At 34.8% G+C, this 21692-nt stretch overlaps 1 long non-coding RNA gene across 3 annotated transcripts in view; it reads right to left on the bottom strand.

Moving 5' to 3' along the window:
- Positions 1–21692, bottom strand: part of LOC135278024 (uncharacterized) — a 318342-nt gene that overhangs the window by 259003 nt on the left and 37647 nt on the right. The gene's annotated exons all lie outside the window — the stretch shown is intronic.

Genomic DNA, 21692 nt, shown 5'->3' on the forward strand with positions numbered 1-21692 from the left:
TTGATCTATTTTTTTTAAGACTCATTAAATCCTACAATTATCCACATGACAAGATAGGTTCCTGATTTAATGCCGCAGCATCTGTGGTCTCCTTGAGGTCTCATCTGCTCAAGACTTTCAGGCGATATACATGTAACAGGGAGGGAAGAAATTTAATTGTAAGAAGATACCACCTAACTTATACATGACACATCAGGGCTTTTCCTCTAGGAAAAAAAAAAAGTCTGAAGAACTCAAATCATATCAATCTTATTTAACAGGAAATGACTAAAGAATATTCAAATTTTTAAATCAAAGTGTTGTGAAAATGTCACAGATTTGTACTATTCTCTATTACTGGCCTAAAATTAAGTCTCATTAGATAACAAGAAAGCTCTATATAATATCTTGGGAGTGCCATTGTTCACTATCAGTGGGATGTTTTGAACTCTATTTTTTCCTTTTGCTTCTTCACTTTATCTTAATTGTAGGCACATGCTGCCTATGAAATGATGGAGGAGGACAGGATGAGGAGAAGAAGGATGGGAAAGATAAGGGAAAGGACCACACTGTTGTTCCAGAATAGTTTCATAGCAGCCACAAAGCTGAAGGATTTCTTTGTTTTCAGTTTTGTTTTTGTTTGTTTATGGCTAAGAACAAAATAAGGACATCACAGGGAAGTTAGTTTCCTACATAGTAATAGTGGTTAGCATGAAATTCTCAAGTACTTTGCAAATGTAAATAAGGAAGTTTCTTTAGTGGTGTTTGAAATGTATAAATCACCCCTATCAATCATTGCCCAAATTATTCTTTTCACTCATGTTAAGAGTTATACCAGCTTATTGCTTCCTCTCTCCTTTTCAAACCCCATTCTCCCAGCTAGAATCCTGTTCTTGTGCCAGGAACAAAAGCATCTAGAGCTAGTTGTATAATTAACACTACCCATCCACTCCCATTTTCCACCCACCTACGTTTATAAATGGAGGATCAATCACAATGTCAACACAGCATTTACCCTTGGTTATTCCTTGAGAGCTTCTGCTTAACATAGACTAATATATCCTCTCTAAGGGTCCACAACTTGCTTAAAATTCAGAAATGCAAGACTTCTTCCCATGACTAATCTATGAAGTCACAAAACCTATGTTCAGGCCTTTAAATATGTTATTATTATATGAAAGGACGGTTAAAATATAATTTGATCCAAATGTAGGGTTGAATTTTTAACTTATTTAACCTAAGATTTGTTAAAACTAGGACTATACAGTAACTTTAAATAATCTAGGCTAGTCAAATTTTCATGCTAAATATCTCTATATTATTCTTAAATACTGGCTAAAAAATTAAACAGATATGATTTCAGAATATTGAAAATATTCCAGTTTTCAAACCCACCATAACAAACAATGCCCAGGATGATACTTTCTGGGCTTAGTTTTCCAGAATTATATATTTCTAATTTTACAATGAGCAGATCTTCTGAAGATGGTGGTTGTGACACAGTAGAAACTCGATGGATTGAATATGGAGAAAACGAAATTTACATTCAGATGATGTTAAGACAGGGGAACTATGAACACGAATAAACTAGCATTTGGTTTTAAAACTGGTAAATGAAGGGGAAAAGACAAGCAGTTTTTATGCCTTGCTGTCTTAACTGCATTATTGAGCAAAAGAATGGAAAGTTTCACAGAAATATTATAGTTAAGAAATGAAGGGCTGATCAAATATCATTTTGCTATACTAATTAACAAATTTAAACATTGAATATCACATTGATATCCCATGTACACAGATTTGATCATGCACATATGTTTATATCAAAATATCACATGTATACCATAAATATGTAAAAATATTATGCATCCATAAAAATCAAAAATTAAAAAAAATGATTGGTCTTGGATTGATTTTTCTTGAACAGGCTGACTGCTACAAGAATTTTTATTACCTATTTTTCCTACTTGTTTAAACGTTTCATTTAAAAAATTTATTAAAAATATTAAGCAAACTGTTCTGGGTGGAATAATATAGTCATTCATATACTAAGCACAACTGTATTATTTGTTATTGCTTTAGTATTCCAGTATTCTATAATTTAAAATAATTTCCCTACTATAAAAATTATCATTAATGCCACCATCATACATGTGGCCACTGAGGCTTCTCCTAAATAATTTGCCCAAAGTTACAAAGTTTGGAGTCAGTTTTTCTTTCTATTTTACTCAACGTTGTAAGTTTTATAGGTGGTTTCCTGAGATCATATTTGCATTTTTTTTTACTGATTTGCTTACACATAAAATAGTTGTTGTGTACATGTCATACACTAGATACTATGCTAGTTGCTAGGGATTCAATGGTAAGAATCAAATCTCCAATTCAGGGAGAGACAGTCAATGGAGAAAGCAAAAATCCCAAAGTAATGTAATAATTGTTGTGACAAAGTTTAGCACAGGGTGATAACGACAGCACTTAGCCACAGAGTGTGAAGCTAGAGGAAAGCTTTTTATAAGGTGTGACACCTCATCTGAATCACAAATGATTAAATGTGTTGGGGGTAAGTACCAATAAGACATTCCAAAGACAATAGCTTGCATGAGCTTTTGGCCAGGGGAGAAAAGTGTTTTGTCTTTCTAGACACACCCAATGGAGCAGTTTGACTGGAGCACAGTGAGTAAGAAGGAAGCAGAAACAAACAGGTGAGAGAAAAGTCACAGAGCAGGTCATGAAAGCTAAGTATATCCCCCAATATAAGGAAACAGAAAACAGAAAAAGGAACAGGTTAGAAGGATAATCAGTTTGTCACACCATATGTCAAGTCCAGGTTTCTTAAGGACATCCATGTAAGAAGTTAGATGGGTTTCAAAGGTGAGAAAAGCAGAAGAAAGATCTAATCTAAAGATACGTTAAAATAGTTGGTGATATATAAATGGAAGTTGAGGTTTTGGAGTTAATAACACAGAGTGATTTAAGATAAAATTTGGACACCCAGGAACAAAGGAGTGTGATTAATAAGGGGAAACAGAGCAGGAAGAGGAATGAGCTAAAGGCATATTTTGCCAGCTTATAGATGAGAATTTAGCTGATCCTGCCATGAGCATTGTATTCTGTGTCTACAATGGAACTTTGCAATGTGCACGTTCTTGCAAACCTCTGCAGATAGAGATCAAAGGAGATTGTAATGTTGGTCCAAAGTGACTGGAGATAAATCATTGCTTCTTAGACTAGCTCTTATCTTCTCATGCATAAGACATTACTGCTTGATTCTGGGTGATATGGCCTGATTTGATTCATCTGAATCTGGAGAAATTGGCATTTGATTAACACATAATATTAATACAATGAAAACATTGTATCGTATTATGCTAACTTTAGATGTACACTGAATAACTGGTTTTTAATTGTATTATTTCTCTGTGAATTTTAGGAAGAATTATTGTGAAAGATGTTTTACAAAAGATGTTTGGATATATTCAGGTCTCCATGCTGGTCAAATTTCATTTTATATTTGATTATTAATGACTCATTTCACAACAATTCCTAAATTTAGAATTAATCACATTGAAAAATAAGATGTTTTTACTATGTACAAGGCAATGTTTACAAAATGGAGACATATTATGTGCTCAGCCATTTTCTTTCCTCCCTCTTCTGAATCCTTATGGAAGGGGGTTCTTTTAGCATAACATACACTGAGAAAAATAGTAATCAGCAAGAGAAAATTTGCTTCACTCTGAATGATCTGAACTACGCAAGCCAACTTCTAAGGAAGACTGCAAATACGAATGGACTGGAAGAATTGATCGTTGCCTTATCAGAACAGTATAAACCAGCTAAGCTCTTCTAGAATTTTTAAGAACAAAAGGTGAAATTGCAGATATAAACTCATAGTCACTCCAATACATTACAGAGATTCCAAAATTAAGGAAAAGGGTCGTGGAAATACCAGGTCACCCCTCCCTGATCCCATATTGCCTAATAAATGCTTTCCTCAGTATGACTAAAGAAAGCCCCTATGATGAGACAAAAATAAAAGTTCAACTTCTTATGAAGATAAATCGACAGTTACTAATAAGCAATTACCAAAAGTGTACATTTTGATGTAAATTTCCAGTTCTATCTATCAGTTGTTAGACTTTAAACTTAAATTTTACCTTCAAAATTATGATATCATTGATCAATCAAAACTACCTGAGCTAAAACATGTAGAATAAGGCATGTAATATAATCATCCGATGTTTGTTCTACGTCTATAACACTCCTGTAAATACATAGCTCAATTTCCTCCTCAGGGGCTCAGAGAATCCAAGAGCACTTTTTGATCTTAGATCAGAAGTAATAGAAAGTTCTTCCTTTGTTGAGCAAAACCCTTCCTCTGCATCGAGGGTCCCCAATTTCCAGGCCACAAACCAGTAACTGTCCTTGGCCTGTTTGGAACCAAGCCACAGAGCAGAAGGTAAGTGGTGAGCAAGTGCAGCTACATCTGTATTTCCAGACACTTCCCATTACTGGCATTACCACCTGAGTTCTGCCTCCTGTCAGATAAGTGGTAGCATTCGATTCTTATAGGAGCTCGAACACTATTATGAACTGTGCATGTGAGGGGTCTAGGCTGCATATACCTTATGAGAATCTAATGCCAGTGATTGGGTCACTGTCTCTCTCACCCCTAGATGGGACCATCTAGTTGCATGAAAACAAGCTCAGGGCTCCCACTGAGTCTACATTATGGTGAGTTGTATAATTATTTTATTATATGTTACAATGTAACAACAATAGAAAAAAAGTGCACAATAAATGTAACGCACTTCAATCATCCTGAAACCACCCTCTGCCAACCCTCAGCCATGGAAAATTTGTCTTTCATGAAACCAGTCCCTGGCTCCAAAAGTTTGGGGACTGCTGCTCTACATAGTTTTACTTAATAGTATTTGTTGGTTTTTGATAGATTTGAAACTTGATACATCACCAATATAATGTGGAAATCATTTTTACACGGCAGTTATTTAAATAACTGAAGACATCTATCACATTCCCTGCTCAAGACAACTATTTTCTAACCAATACAACTTTGTTACTTCATAGATTAACTAATTGTATGACAGGTATTATATCATCATCAATTAATTTTGGCCCAGAAGTTTTTAGTTTTGTTTTAGTATTTCTTATGTAGCATCAGTTTCTATAGTAAATAATTTGTCTTAAAATAGATTTATGTAGGAAAAAAACTCACAAATTTTAGCTCCCATATAAAGATCAAGGTACAGAAGCCATTGCATAGAAAGCCTAGGGGAAATCGGCCTTGGTGGCTCACGCCTGGAATCCCAGCACTTCGGGAGGCCAAGGCGGACAGATCACCTGAAGACAGGAGTTCAAGACTAGCTTAACCAACATGGAGAAACTCCGTCTCTACTAAAAATACAATAAAAATAGCCAGGTGTGGTGGTGTGCACCTGTAATCCCAGCTACTGGGGAGGCTGAGGCAGGAGAAGAGCTTGAACCCGGGAGGTGGAGGTTGTGGTGAGCCGAGCCTGGGCAACAAGAGTGAAATTCCATCTCAAAAAAAGAAGAAAGCCTAGAGGAAATCAAAAGATCTTGTAGAAAGCAGAATTAAATTTAAGTCACTCTTGGATATTGAAATTTAAAACTATACATAAATGTTTAAAATTATTCTCAAAGGGGAAGTTACATGATTAAAAAGTTAAAAGCAAACCTATGTTAACATCTCAAATTATTTTTAAAACACTAAGAAACAGTGAGAGGGAATTTCAAATTTGCCAAATAGAAATCAAGAGGGACAATTTAGTTTAATTTTTAACTTTAATAACTAATGTATACAGAGTGTTTGAAAGAATAAATGTATTCATTATTTCTATTTAAACCAGGTTGTGTTTTTTATTCAAAGCATCAGAGATATTAAAGTAAACATAATTTGGAAAAGAAGTTAAAAAAGACATTCAATGAAAGTTTGTTAAAAAAAGAACAGATAAATACAAAAATAAGCTAAAGCATAAAGAGATGGCTTCTTTGAAAATAGTTGGAAAACAAATGTAAATGGTTTAAATTATTCTTTAAAGAAATATTTTTGGAGGTTAAAAGCAATTATCTAAATATTGCTTTGAAGGAATACAATTAAAATAAGTAATACATAACATTTTCATTTATGTGTTTGCTTTTATATTTTATGTTAAAATAAACATTCAAAAAAGAGATAGCATTGAATATATTAATGTCAGTAAAAAGACTGCAATACACAAATAATACTAAGCTGCATCAAGATATTACTTTATAATTTTATCAGCCAGATGACATACTCAAATGGGCCTATTTGAAAAAAAAAATGAAAAAACTTATTTAAAAAGCAGTGAGCAGGAATAAGAGAACCAAACAACAAAACTGGACTAGCCAATGAAGGAAATTACCACCACTCTTAGTCTTAAAGAACAATTGGTATTACAGAAACTTCTCGGACCAGAAAGAATTTCAGCCATTGCCTTCAAAAGCCAGGCAGAAAGGTAGCAGGAGGAACAAATAATTGCCTTCACTCTCCTCCTACCTTGGAGTCTTTCTAAGTGCTTTCCATTGGCTGAAACCAAAGATCAGAGGCAAGATTGTAGAGAAGAATCTATGAAGGGCTCAGAACACAGTGAGGGCAGAAAAATATGAAGGGATAGAAGCAGGGGGTAGGGAATAGAGAGATGGAACTCTCCTTTCTTTATGTCATTCAACATTCGATCTAGCACTTGGTGTGTGTGTGCATGCACTTGTGCATATATGTATATAGACTCTCCTTTCCTAACTTATGGAAGACATAAGGAGCCATCAAATAATGTATTGTGGCAGTGTGATTTCTGTTCCCAACTCAGGAAACACATGAAGTGTTATCAGACAATTTTTCGTGGCAGTGTAATCTCAATTCAGCCATGTTCCTGTCTGGAACAGAAACTGTAATGTTAGCTATTACCAGTAGATTTCTACTATTTAACACAATTAAATAACATAAGACACAGTTGCAACAGTTTCCACATCTGTTGATGATCATGATAGATAAACTGACATCACAGTATCTTTTTTCCACCATAGATTCCATATTTTCCTTATCTTCTTCCAGCATGTCAGCTAGGTGTTTTTTCATCATTGTTTAAACTGATGGTTGAATCAAATCTTTACTCCCACAGAATCACCTAAGACTTATCCATTCTTTATCATATTGCTACAGATTCCAATTGACTATTACTATTGAAAGTGGAAGTAGTAAGAAATAATCCAGTAAAATCTGTTCCCCATTGAGTAACAGCAACCCAATTTCTTTAAGCAAGTTGTGATCCATCACTTTCTAGTATAGTTCCTTATATTTTCCTGTTAGCTCTTTGGTATGAAGAATCCAAAAGCAAGCTCAATTTCTAATTTAATGAAAATCTTATTCTGTTCACTAGAAGAAGTGTACTTTCCTCAACACCATGGCATCCAAATGTATATGGCTTTTGGCCAAAGAGAAGGGAAGTAAAAATTCTGCTAATGAGTTGTTTTATATAATAATGGAGGTTCACTCACACCTCCTCCCCTTGATTTTCAGAACTTCGTATTTTGCTCTTTAGAAAAATAACACTGTATATTGGTTAAATATAATGTTTCAAAAATGGGTCATATTTGTGAGGAAAACAAATAACCTCATAAAGTATATTTCCTCTGTAGTGAAAATAGATAAGGCAAGCCCATAAATGGTCATTCTGGTAGAAGCAATGTATGCAGAGAAGGAAGCTTTACTTTGAAATATGCATTTATTCTTAAAAGGACAATTTTCTGCCTCTCATCAATCTGCCATTAGGTAACTTTTTGGTACCTTCCTGGAAAGTGATGATTGGACACCCCGTTGACATTTTCAATTGACAGGTTTAACACTCAGCAATAGTAGCCATGTTTATATAGAAATGGCATAACAAGGAAGCCAGCAGGAGTGCTCAGGAGCAGAAGATAAATACCCTGCCTTCTGATCTCCTGTTGTTGGCCAAAGTCAACTAGAATCTAGAGAATACAGGAGCTTAAATCATGCAGTCAGCAATGGTCAACATTCCAGAAAAAGTAGCACCCCTTTCATTGTATTGTTTTGGTAAATGTAATGTCTTCTGCAATGTCTCATGAAACATAGTCAGATAGGTTTTCTCATCTTGTCTACAATAGAAATCCTATAACATTCACTATTTTAAGCCTTTTGCTTCTTTCTTTGCTTTCTTCAGCAGTTCTTGCATTTCTGCTCCACACAGCATAGGCCATCTCTTTCTCCAAGTGAAATATAGTGGGATTGGGAGAATACAAAAATTAAAGTACATTAAAAATCATAATTTTTTTAAATTATACTTTAACTTCTAGCATACATGTGCAGAACGTTCAGGTTTGTTATATGGGTATACATGTGCCATGGTGGTTTGCTGCACCAATCAACCCATCATCTACATTAGGTATTTCTCCTAATGCTATCCCTCCCATTGACCCTGATCCCCCAATAGGCTCCGGTGTGTGATGTTCCCCTCTCTGTACCCACACATTCTCACTGTTGAACTCCCACTTATGAGTGAGAATATGTGGTGTTTGGTTTTCTATTCTGTTAGTTTGCTGAAAATGATGGTTTCCAGCTTCATCCATATCCCTGCAAAGGACATGAACTCATCCTTTTTTATGGCTGCATAGTATTCCATGGTGGATATGTGTCACATTCCTTTATCCAGCCTATTCTAGATGGGCATTTGGATTGGTTCCAAGTATTTGCTATTGTGACTAGTGCTGCAGTAAACATATGTGTGCATGTGTCTTTATAGTAGAATGATTTGTAATCCTTTGGCTATGTATCCAGTAGTGGGATTGCTAGGTCAAATAATATTTCTGGTTCTAGATTCTTGAGGAATTGCCACACTGTCTTCCACAATGGTTGAACTAATTTATACTTCCACCAACAGTGTAAAAGAGTTCTTATTTCTCCACATATTGGCATCTGTTGTTTCCTGCCTTTTTCATGATTGCCATTCTAATTGGCATGAAATGGTATCTCATTGTGGTTTTGATTTGCATTTTTCTAATGACCAGTGATAATGAGCAATTTTTCATGTTTCTTAGCCACATAAATGTCTTCTTTTGAAAAATGTCTGTTTATATCCTTCTCCCACTTTTTGGTGGGGTTTTTTTCTTATAAATTTGTTTAAGTTCCTTATAGATTCTGGATATTAGCCCTTTGTCAGATGGATAGAGTGCAATATTTTCACCCATTCTGTAGGCTGCCTGCTCACTCTGACAGTTTCTTTTGCTGGGCAAAAGCTCTTTAATCAGATTCCATTTGTCAATTTTGGCTTTTGTTGCAATTGCTTTTGGTGTTTCAGTCATTAAGTCTTTGCCCATATCTGTGTCCTGAATTGTATCACGTAAGTTTTTTTTTCCTAGGGATTTTATGGTTTTAGGTCTTATGTTTAAGCCTTTAATCCATCTTGAGTTAATTTTTGCATAAGATGCAAGGAAGGGGTCCAGTTTCAGTTTTCTGCATATGGCTAGCCAGTATTCCCAACACCATTTATTAAATAATCCTTTCCTCATTACTTATTGAAAATGTGTGGTGTTATTTCTGATGCCATTGTTCTGGTCTATATATCTGTTTTGGTACCAGTGTCATGTTGTTTTGGTTACTGTAGCCTTGTAGTATAGTTTGAAGTCAGGTAGCATAATACCTCCAACTTTTTCCTTAGGATTATCTTGGAAATACAGGCTCTTTTTTGGTTCCACATGAAATTTAAAGTAGTTTTTTTCACATCTGTGAAGCAAGTCAGTCATAGCTTGATGGGCATAGCATTAAAATCTATAAATTACTTTGGGAAGTATGGCCAGTCTATTTTGTTAATCTTTTCAAAAAAAAAAAAGCTCCTAGATTCATTGATTTTTTTAAGGGTTTTTCATGTCTCAATCTCCTTCAGTTCTGATCTTAGTTATTTCTTGTCTTCTGCTAGCTTTTGAATTTGTTTGCTCTCTAGTTCTTTAATTGTGATTTTAGAGCATCGATTTTAGATCTTTTCCCCTTTCTCCTGTGAGCATTTAGTGATATAAATTTCCCTCTAACCACTGCTTTAGCTGTGTCCCAGAGATTCTGGTATGTTGTGTCTTTGTTCTCATTGGTTTCAAAGAACTTACTTATTTCTGCCTTGATTTCGTTATTTACTCACTACTCATTAAGGACCAGGCTGTTCAGTTTCCATGTAGTTGTGCAGCTTTGAGTGAGTTTCTTAATCCTGAGTTTTAATTTGCTTGCACTGTGGTCTGTGAGACTGTTACAACTTCTGTTCTTTTGCATTTGCTTTTTACTTCCAATTATGTGGTCAATTTTAGAATAAGTGCTATGTGGTGCTGAGAAGAATGTATATTATGTTGATTTGGGGTGGAGAATTCTGTAGATGTCTATTAGGTCCACTTTGTCCAGAGCTGAGTTCAAGTCCCAAATATCCTTTGTTAATTTTCTGTCTCATTGATCTCTCTAATATTGACAGTGGGGTGTTACGATCTCCCACTATTATTGTGTGGGAGTCTAAGTCTCTTTATAGGTCTCTAAGAACTTGCTTTATGAATCTGGGTACTCCTGTATTTGATGCATATACATATAGGACAGTTAGCTCTTCTTGTTGTATTGATCCCTTTACCATTATGTAATGTCTTTGTCTTTTTTTATCTTTGTTGGTTTAAAGTCTATTTTATAAGAGACTAGGATTACAACTCCTGCTTTTTTTTTTCCATTGCTTAATAAATATTCCTCCATCCCTTTATTTTGAGCCTATGTGTCTTGCACGTGAGATGGGTCTCCTGAATACAGCACATTGATGTTTATCCTAACTCTATCCAATTTGCCAGTCTGAGCCTTTTAATTGGGGCATTTAGCCCCTTTACATTTAAATTAATATCGTTATGTGTGAATCTGATCCTGTCATTATGATGCTAGCTGGTTATTTTGCCCATTAATTGATGCAGTTTCTTCATAGTGTCAACTGTCTTTACATTTTGGTATGTTTTGCAGTGGCTGGTACCAGTTTTTCCTTTCTACATTTAATGCTTCCTTTAGGAGCTCTTGTATGGCAGCCCTGATGGTGACAAAATCCCTCAGGGTTTGCTTGTCTGTAAAGAATTTTATTTCTCCTTCACTTATGAAGTTTAGTTTGGCTGGATATCAAATTCTGGGTTGAAAATTCCTTTCTTAAGGATGTTGAATATTGGCGTCCACTGTCTTCTGGGCTTGTAGGATTTCTTCAGAGAGATCTGCTATTAGTCTGATAGGCTTCACTTTGTGGGTAACCCGAACTTTCTCTCTTACTGCCCTTAACATTTTTTTCCTTTATTTCAACTGTGGTGAGGTCTCATTAGAACTCACTGTCACAAGAAGGGCGATACTGCAAGTGGAAAATCTGCCCCTATGATCCAATCACTTCCCACCAGGCCCTCCTCCAATTTGACATAAGATTTACGCAGGGACACAAAACCAAAGCATATCCTAGTCTGTGTCCTATATAACAAGAAACAGCCGTGCAGGGTCCTGACACACCATTCCCCAAACCTAAATCTTTCTACCCAGAAGCATCAATTTTCAAATCTTTGAGAAGTTTCTTCTACTATCTTTATATATCTAAAGAAGTTTTTGTCTTACTATATATTGATATTTTTTCATTTATTTATATTTTCCATGTTATCTGGTGATTTTTCTCAAATCCTGGTGATCAATGGATGCTCTTGCATATTAATGTAGAAGCACTGCAAAATACATTAAAAGCTTGTTGTGTGGAGGTATGGATAATAAATCCGTGGGCCTTACTAGCAGGATTCCTGATCAAATGCTTGGCCCTTTTCTTGGGAGTTACCAAATATCAGTATCTGTAAGTGCTGTCTTTCAGATCATCAGTTTCCCAGAAAGCTGTTTCTGCAATCTCTATCCCTACTCCCCAGTCAGCATAGATAGGGCTAATTGTCTGCATTCTGGGTAGAGAAAGCTCAGAGTGGGTGAAGGGATCATTGGTATTGTGTGAGATGGAGAGAATTACTCTGATTTCATTATGGTCAGACATTCCATGAGTCTGGTGATGACAGATTCAGTCTTCTTCTCATTCTACCTTTCCAGAATGTAAATGTCCACATCCTGCCAGAGTAAGGTTCCCTAATTATGTGGAGGAACAGTGTGTACAACCTCAGTTGCTCCTTGTACAGACTATCATCTACCCTTCCTATTTCAGCCATACTCAAATCCCTCCTTTGTGATTCTACTTCTGAATACTGAGTTTCTGCTGTGTGAATCTGCTTGTAACACTTGCTTTTGTGTTTACTCTTTATTCGCCTTCTTTCTTTTTCAATTTGTCACGTAGCTGTTGCCAGTCTGCTAAGTCAATGACTACTCTCACTTCTACATTCTACCTTAAACTTTTTGATGTCATATTTCATTCATCGACACCTCCTCTGTTATTTTTATCTGTATGGTTTTCATGTCATGTTTATACTTTCATCCAAATTTTAGAAAGGCTGCTGGAGGTAGCAGAGATGAATGCTTTGTTTAATCGAAAGTTTTCTAGACATTTAAATAAATTAATTAACAAACATCTATTGAATTAGGAACATGAACAAGGCAGAGGTATGGCATACCTGCTGCAGAGAATTTGATAGAAATTATGCCAATAAGTTTATAAATGATCGTTTTTAAAAACACAACCACTAAATTACAAATTAGGGTTCCGATATAGAATTATGCAATTTTTTTCTTTTTCAGCACTCAAGAGCAGTGAGGTTCTAGAAAGTAACATTTTCATGGAGTAGAAGGAGCAGTTTTGAAAAGAAATAATCCCGGATTTGGATTTCTGACTCATTTGCAGCTATGTTGTAAAAAGCAAATTATTTGACTTCTTACAGGCCTAATTTCCTCCTCTGTAAAATTATATAAATAAAATCTATTTTATAAAATAATACTGCAGATTAGAAAAATCCTTACTATAGTGTCTGGCACATAACTTTTCAAAAAATATGTTGATATGGTTTGGCTGTGTGTCCCCACCCAAATCTCATCTGTATTGTAATTTCCAAATGTGGAGGGAGGGAGGTGATTGGATTATAGGGGTGGTTTTCTCCATCTCATTCTCATGATAGTGAATGAGTTTTCATATCTGATGGTTTTATAAGTTTCTGAAAGTTTCTTCTTCATTCTTCTCTCTCCTGCCACCTTGTGAAGAAGGTGCCTGCTTCCCCTTAGGCCATGATTGTTAAGTTTCTTGAGGCCTCCCCTACTATGTGGAACTGTGAGTCCATTTCACCTCTTTCCTTTGTAAATTACCCAGTCTCAGGGAAGTTCTGTATAGCAGTGTGAAAATAAACTGAGTTGGTGCAAAAGTACCTGCTGTTTTCCCATTGAAAGTAATGGCAAAAACAGCAATTACTTTTGTACCAACCTAAAATAATACATATGCTAAAAGGAAATTAATAGCATTTTGGACTGCCCAGGATTAGGAAGAGTGTTCTAATCAAATGAGGTGAAAATCTAAAGGAAGAAAGGAATTGTAGAGGTGGAAAAGCAGAACAATTTAAGTCATGTACCGTGGGCTTCTATGGCTAGAGAAAGGGGTAAAGCCATATAGGGCTTAAGGAGTAGAAGAAAACAAGCAATGGGCTAAGCTGTAAATGAGCTTGAGAACCAGATGTGGTTTGAAGATGAGAAGAAGACTGGTAGGTACAAGGAGCTATAGTGAGGAATTAGTGTCTTAAAGTCTAAAACGTTTCAGGTGTTTCAGTTCTGAGAGATATCAAGACTCAGGGCATGATGTTTAGAGAAGGTTCCAAAAATGTAATGATAGTTACTTTGAAATACAGCAGGAAAGTAATTATGGGACTGGTATACTAGATCGCTAGCATCCATAAAGACACTAAACTCTCCCATCATGGTGACTGAAATTTGGGATCCAATTGACCTAAAGCATTTATCAACAATATATACATAAATATGGCTCCAGTAAACCTTCTTTATCTTTTACCATTACTGACTACATTAACCTATATTGTGCTTGGTGTGTTTTCTACTTTTCTTAAGGGTATCTAATTTTAGTGTCCACAGAAAAATAACCCAGGGAACTTCTTAATCAATTCAAATTATCTGCACCGGTCCCAGAGATTCTCTTTCAGTAGGTTTGGAATAGGGCAGAGGAATCTGTTTTTTAATATGAATCACAACAATCCCATGGCTCTGACAAGGGGCTACATGTGCCAGACATTGAGGAACATTTTCATTAGGCATGACCATGTGAAGAATTAGCTATTCATTCTCATCTTTGTAATAAAGGAAAACTCAATCAGTGCACCTCGGGGTACTGCTGGAGATGATTAATCTCTGAGCCTCAACTAATATATGTCTGAAATGAATATAGAGCTTCTGGATATAACAGATAGAGCAATATTCATGAATTTGGAATTCATCATATGTTGAGTAACTGGATCTGCAACTGTAAGAACTAAATATAAGTAGTATGTTTGTTCAAAATGTTGCATTTTTAATTCTACAGTAAATTTTACATAAATCTGAAGAAAAATGTGGTGGTTTGAAGAATATCAAAAACAAATATCTCTTAGGAAAGAAAAGTGACTATATCACTTTTTTTACAATAGTCCATTTATGCTTTATAATTATCCTCTAATTTCTTTTATTTATTTGTATTTTTTATTTTTATTTTTGAGACTGGGTCTAACTCTGTTGCCCAGGCTGGAGTGCAGTGGCCTGATCTTAGCTTACTGCAACCTCTGCCTCCCAGGTTCAAGTGTTTCTCCTGCCTCAGCCTCCCTAATAGCTGGGACTACAGGCGCCCACTGCTGCACCCAGCTAATTTTTTGTACTTTTAGTAGAGACGAGGTTTCACCATAGTAGAGAGACTGGTCTCAAACTCCTGACCTCAGGTGATCCACTCAACTTGGCCTCCCAAAGTGCTGGGATTACAGGCTTGAGCCACCGCACACAGCCTTCTTTTCTTTTAGATGAGGAGTAGAGACTGAATGATTTGCCTTCAGGTAGTCTATAATAGAATCCTAGATCCAACTTCCAGCCTATCTGATTCTAAATTAAAGATCATGCCTTTGTAACAGCTTGTTTCATATAAAGACACACTTTCCTGAACTATTTAGCTCTGGGAGAAAATTTTTTTATATTGTTTTGTGTTATGGCACAGAATTATCATAACTACTATAGCTTTAATTCTGCATTTTAACATTTGTGTACATTTTGCAGAACTTAGACATTAAAGTTGTCTAGATTATGGAAAGTCATTGAGCCAGGTTTCTCTATGTGCTTGTTTTGTGTTTTTTTAAAAGAAAAAAAGACTTAATACAAGTCCCATGGCTTGATTTAAAAACTGCCTTCAATAACCTGAATTGCTTTAATGTGAATATGACATGTTATTTGTACATTTTTCACACTCACATTCAATCCATTTAGTCAGTATTAATGAGTACTTTAATCTTTAGTATATATAATATGCTAATAAATTGGCTTTGCTACACAAACAGAAACCTATATGCTTTTTCAAAAGTTCAGCAGTGAATTATTGGGTCCAGTGTAAGTCTATACTTGCAATCAAAGATTTATGTTCAGGTAAATTGCTGGCTATTTATTATGAAAAGAAAAATAGCTAGGGGTGTTTCAGAAGATTAAGTAATAGCAATTATCTAACTACTTGGGAATTCAGTAAAAAGTTTCTGATGGGTTTCCAGATAAAGTGCAACAGCTTAAAGTTCAGAAACAAAATAATCAATTCTTTAGAATGTTCTGTAAGGAAAGAAAAGTGATTAGTATTATTTTTCATTTCGAAAGGACAAAGTGAGTTGTAGGGAACTCAACTGCCTGTTTTGTGAGTTTCATTTCGTGGAGAAGAGATATTTATGTGATAAAAGAAAGAAAAAGAAAAGGTAATTAATTTAGATCCAATTCTAATTGGAAGTTTTTAAATCCTATTGGTAGTTTTTCTTCCTAAATATCTACCCACACTCCATGTATTTTCTTATGACATCAAATATAAAATAAACATCCAGTTGACAAGTGAAAAGTTCTGGCAAATTTATGTACACTTAGCTTTAATGTAGACAACATGTCTAAATATTTAACTAAGGCTTTCTTTTTTAAAATCAAACTCACCTCAGGAATACATAACTTTCAAATACTATCATATACAATTACATTTGGAAAGGATGTAAAAACGAAGAGCCACTTTTTAAATGGGAGATAGACTATGGAATGATGAAATAATTCTGTAGGCAGGGGAGCTGATGACACAGGATAGTCTGAAACACCTGCATTGGTGAGAGAAAATAAGCCAATATAAAAACGGAAGATTTGTTTATCATAGGAACAGGGCGCAGATAATTCATTCATTTTAGTTGAAGGGAAAGAAGTGTGTATTGTAGACATGTAATTGGGTGAATTTAACAATAGGACAAAATTTCTGCATTTCTTCCATTTTTCCAGTGAAATGAGATAAAATCATTTACTAAGATAAGGGAAAGGGAAGTGTCAGCTGAAGTTTTGAGATGAAAAGACACAAAATAAAAACTTTAGAGAGCAGAAAAATAAATGAAATAAGGAAATGTAACAGAATTACCAGGAAGTTGAGAACCTCATTGGAACAAGTAAGTATGCTTACTTTTGTGTAAATAACCACTTTCCTCTGTGGCTGCACAGGCCTATGTCAAAAGGAAAAATAATTTTACCAAGGCTGTAGCGTTTAAGGTAAGTCAATGGAGAGAAACAAGAAAAGAATATTAAAGTTGTATTCGTGAGAATAATTTTAATGATGAACTATGGAATTTAAGCCCAGAAAGAAGCCTAGTAAAATCACAAGGGCAGACTGGAAAACTTGGGAATGGTCAGTGGAATTTAATGGGATGGAGATTACAGGGTTTATCATCGCCAGAGGGGAAAAGAACTGGAAATATAGATGGTGATGATAAGAGAGTGAGAATTTGAAACTGAGATGCTGAGAATATGTTCAAAAGTAACAGCAACTTTTAGGTTACAGGCATGTGAATGGGTAATAAGTCAAGAAACTGACGGTATAAGGTATTAAATGGATCACTCAGATGGATATTGAAATAAACAAGGATGAAGATAAGAGTGAAATAGAGTGGATCAAGTTCTATAAAGTTACTAATGAATAAGAGAATAGAGGTCTGTATGACTGAAGTTTGTAGATCACTCCAACCAAAAGAGATAGTTCATATATTACTTCATTCATCAGTTCATTCAACAAATATTTATTGCACACCCTCTATATACTAAAGTCTCTCCCTAGGTATAAAAATAAGAAAGAAAACTTTAGGTCTTATCTTAAAACAACCAGGAAACTTTCCTAACACACTCTGGGTTAGGAGCTCTTGCTGTTTGTAGTATGTTGTCCATACTTCTATAATAGCCCTTATTATGTTATCACAGTAATGTAGTCACATATTTTTTCCTCTAACCTGTAAGCTGCCTGAGTATAACGGCCAGCCATATTGCCTGAAGCACAGACAATACTTAATAAATGCTTACTGAAAGAAATGTTTAATACAGAAGGCCAATAATTTACAACATTTATCCTAGGGGCTCTCTGGCCACTTAGAAGTAAGGCAAATAAACCACTTACTAAAAAAGAAGGTAACATTTCACTGAGAAATAGAACAAGATGAAAATCTGACCAAAAATAAAACTGACAGCTACATATTGTATGTTTCTATCAAGACTTACAAGTTGCATTATAAAAATGAGATTGTGCCAGAAATGAGATTAGAACGTGAAAAATTATCTTAGTTGGTTTCTATAAATTCTGTGATGCATTAAACCTGTGGAGTCACGTAGTACTTTAAATCTAGCCTATATTGAAGTATGTTAAATATTTTAATGAAGATATATATGATCAACTTAATCTTTCCCTTCTTGAATTATTTTCATTATCTCTCCCCAAGAATCACTGGATATCATCGAAGCCATTTCCTAAAAGATATTTTACCTTGGACAATCCTGGAAAGAGTAATCGCATCTGAAGCTATGATCTGTGTATCTCTCTATCCCTTATTCCATCCTATCTTCTTCTAGAGCTACACCTAACTTAAACCAAAATCGTGCTGTCTTTGAAGCTGCATAGCTCACAAAATGCAAAAGAATCTCACACAAAGGAAGAACAACTCTTATGTAAGAAGAAACAATTTTCTATCCACAGCATAAAATATTTATTCACACTACCAGTGTCTCTTTGTTCCTCTCCTATTGATAACAGAACCCAAAATGATATTAACATTTTAGTCACGTACATGCAACTTTAAAAACAGTTACCACGTGGATTAACAATTCATTTAAAAATGATACACCTATACTGAAATAGAATAATTAAGTGGAATGTAGAGCATGGGAGTCAGGTTTTTCACTGCCAGAGTGGAAGTTTACAGATAAGCAAAGGGAATAGGCTAAAATTATCTGTGTGATAATGGATTTGAGTTGGAAATATGAATAGGTACAAATTATCAACAGAAGTATTTATTGATATGTATATATATACTCGTATGTGTTAGTATACATACATGTTTTTCCTTGCTCCTTCTGCTGAGAGTTCTTACAAAAAAAGGGCACCCCAGTAGCAACAAGTGCATTTCAAGTTCAAATTTTGGTTTCTAATACTATTTTCCAATCAAAAGAACTAGGGATTTTGGAGAAAGGCTGATTCTCTGGCAATGGCAGAAATTATAACAAGATGATACTGGAGTATCTTCCTTACTTCTTTTTTTTTTTTTTTTTTTTTAATGAGACGGAGTTTCGCTCTTGTTACCCAGGCTGGAGTGCAATGGCGCGATCTCGACTCACCGCAACCTCCGCCTCCTGGGTTCAGGCAATTCTCCTGCCTCAGCCTCCTGAGTAGCTGGGATTACAGGCACGCGCCACTGTGCCCAGCTAATTTTTTGTATTTTTAGTAGAGACGGGGTTTCACCATGTTGACCGGGATGGTCTCGATCTCTTGACCTCGTGATCCACCTGCCTCGGCCTCCCAAAGTGCTGGGATTACAGGCGTGAGCCACCGCGCCTGGCCCTTCCTTACTTCTTAAAAGTAAGGAGGTGGTTAGATCACACAGATACCTGCACGTATGCACACACACAAACACACACGCATGATAAAGGGGCTTATGAAAAGGACACAGAAGCCAACTGGAAAAGTTTCCACTGGCCAACACTGCAATTATTTGAGGGAAAGAAAAAGTAGCATTGGATTATAGTCTAAAATATATATTTAAAAGATTCTTAAGTTCATATTGATACAAATAAATAACTGGATAAATAAATACGTGGGGTAGAATAGACAACTCCTCTGTGCAGAAAAATCAGATACTCCAGCCTCAAGGAAGTGGGCCATGACTCCTGTACATAATGACTTTCTTCAAAGAATATAATATAAAAGGGAAGGAAAAAGTACTTTATAGTGGAGAAACCTGATGAACACCACCTTAGCTGAGTGATAAGTCTTGATAGTATTTACCCTTGATATGATATGACAAGAATGACACTACTACAACCCCATAATCCCTGTCTAGCCATAAAAGAAACACCAGCCAAGTACAAATAGAAAGACATTCTACAAAATAACTGACAAGAAGTTTTCAAAATGTTTGAGGTCATTAAGAACAAGGAAAGTATAAAATACTGTCATAGTCAAGATGAGCTTAAGAAGACAGGAAAACTTGATTTAATGTGGTATCTATCGTGTGTGGGGTCCTGGAACAGAAAATGGTTTTAGTTTGCCAACTAAAAGCAAGGCAAATGTGAATAAAGTATGAATTTATTTAATAAAAAAAACATTTTTTGTTAATGGTAACAAATATACCATATGAATATAAAATGTTAACAATGAGGAAACAAGTGTAGAGTATATGAGAACTCTGTACTATCTTTGAATTTTTCTGTAAATCTAAAACAATTCTATAAAGTTTATTAAAAAATAAAATTACCTTTGAAATCATAACTCAGTAGATGTTTACAGTGGGCAGTGAAAGGCAATAAAGGGCTGGAAGCTTGAATTCAACACATGATTGTTACCAATCTTATATTGTTGAACTTTTCTGTTTGTTCAAAGTGTTTAGAGCTATAATTGATTTTTGCATATTGATTTGATCGCCGGGAATATTGTTTAACTGTCTTGTTAACTTTCAGAATTTACTTTTTTTAAATTTCCTACCCACGTACTCAAACCATCTGTAGAGTATTTCTTCTTTTATTTTTTATACCATTAAAAAAAATGTAGCATCTCATTAGCTGGGCCCTTTAATAAACTGCACAGATGAATGTAAGTGGTAAAAATAAGCACTTTTGTCTTGTACCTGGCCTCAAATAAGTGTTTTCAATATGGTGCTCTATTAAATATAATGATATATTAATATATTACATTCCCTAAATCAGGGAAACATAATTTCATCCTTCTTTGGGTAACAAGGTGTTTTATTTAATAGTTAATATAATAAATGGATAGCGAATTTTTATTAAATATCTTAACTGCCCCTATTAGACATTACTGTCTTTGATTTTTCTAATAAAATACTTTTCCTACTTCTCAAGATGTAACAAAATACTTCTACTTCTCAAGATGTCTTCCCAAGACCAGCAGTATCAACATCATCTGATAACTTATTAGAAATGTAAATTATTGGTCTTCACCCAAGACTTACTGAATCAGAAAGTCTGATTACTTGGAGGGAAGTAATCCATATTTTAACAAGTTCACCAGGTGATTTTGATACATGTTCAATGTATCCTTTTCATGATACATGAATATCTCTTGTATCATGAACCAATCCACGAATTTGTCCACCTCATTTGTTTCCTTTCTACCTTTACTTTTTTCTGAAGGTTAAAAGTTTTCTCTTATAAAAAGCATGTGGCAGAAATATCTTTAATACACTATGACAGTCTTTTAAACACATCATTTAGTCCATTTATCTCTATAGTAAATATTTATGTTTGCATTTACATTTATCACCATAGTTTGTGCTTCAATTTGTCCTACATTTTTGTGATTCCTTGAGTAATCATGGAATCTGTGCCACATTTTATTAATGAATTTTATAGTTTAAATGAATCTGGGAATACACTGAAATTGGTCATTACGCTTTACCCATTTTACATGATGTGAACTTGAAATACAAATTCTTATCTGGAACTTTTGCATCTATGTACAGGAAAGAATTTCCTTATAGCTTCCCAGTTCTTGCCAGGTTTGGTAATCAAGTTATGCCAGCTACCTATAATAAGGTGGAGAATATTGATTCTTTTGCTTCTTTCAGAAAGATTTAGTATAAGACTACATTAATTTTCCTTAAATATCTGAAATGTTTTACTGATGAAGCCACCAGAATCTACAGTTTTCTTCATGGGAAGATTTTAAATCATAGTCTTTATGTGTTCTGTTTTTGTGTCAATTTTCATAAAGTCATTTGTTATTTAAGAATTGGTTCACCTTATATACATCTTCAAACTTTAACAGTTCATTATGCCATCCAATTACTTCATAGAGTATGTAGATTCTATAATTTCTTGAGTTTTTTTCCTGATACTTGTCTTCTCTTTCATTAATTTCAACTCTACTATTTTCTTTCCTCATTTTTCTTTACGATTATTCTTCTTTTTGTTGCTAAATAAGTGTTTAGCTCATTTATATTCAAAT

Source organism: Aotus nancymaae, unplaced genomic scaffold (assembly GCF_030222135.1).
Source record: "Aotus nancymaae isolate 86718 unplaced genomic scaffold, 86718_ANA_hifiasm-v0.15.2.pri h1tg000036l, whole genome shotgun sequence".
In the NCBI taxonomy this organism is placed as follows: Eukaryota; Metazoa; Chordata; class Mammalia; order Primates; family Aotidae; genus Aotus; species Aotus nancymaae.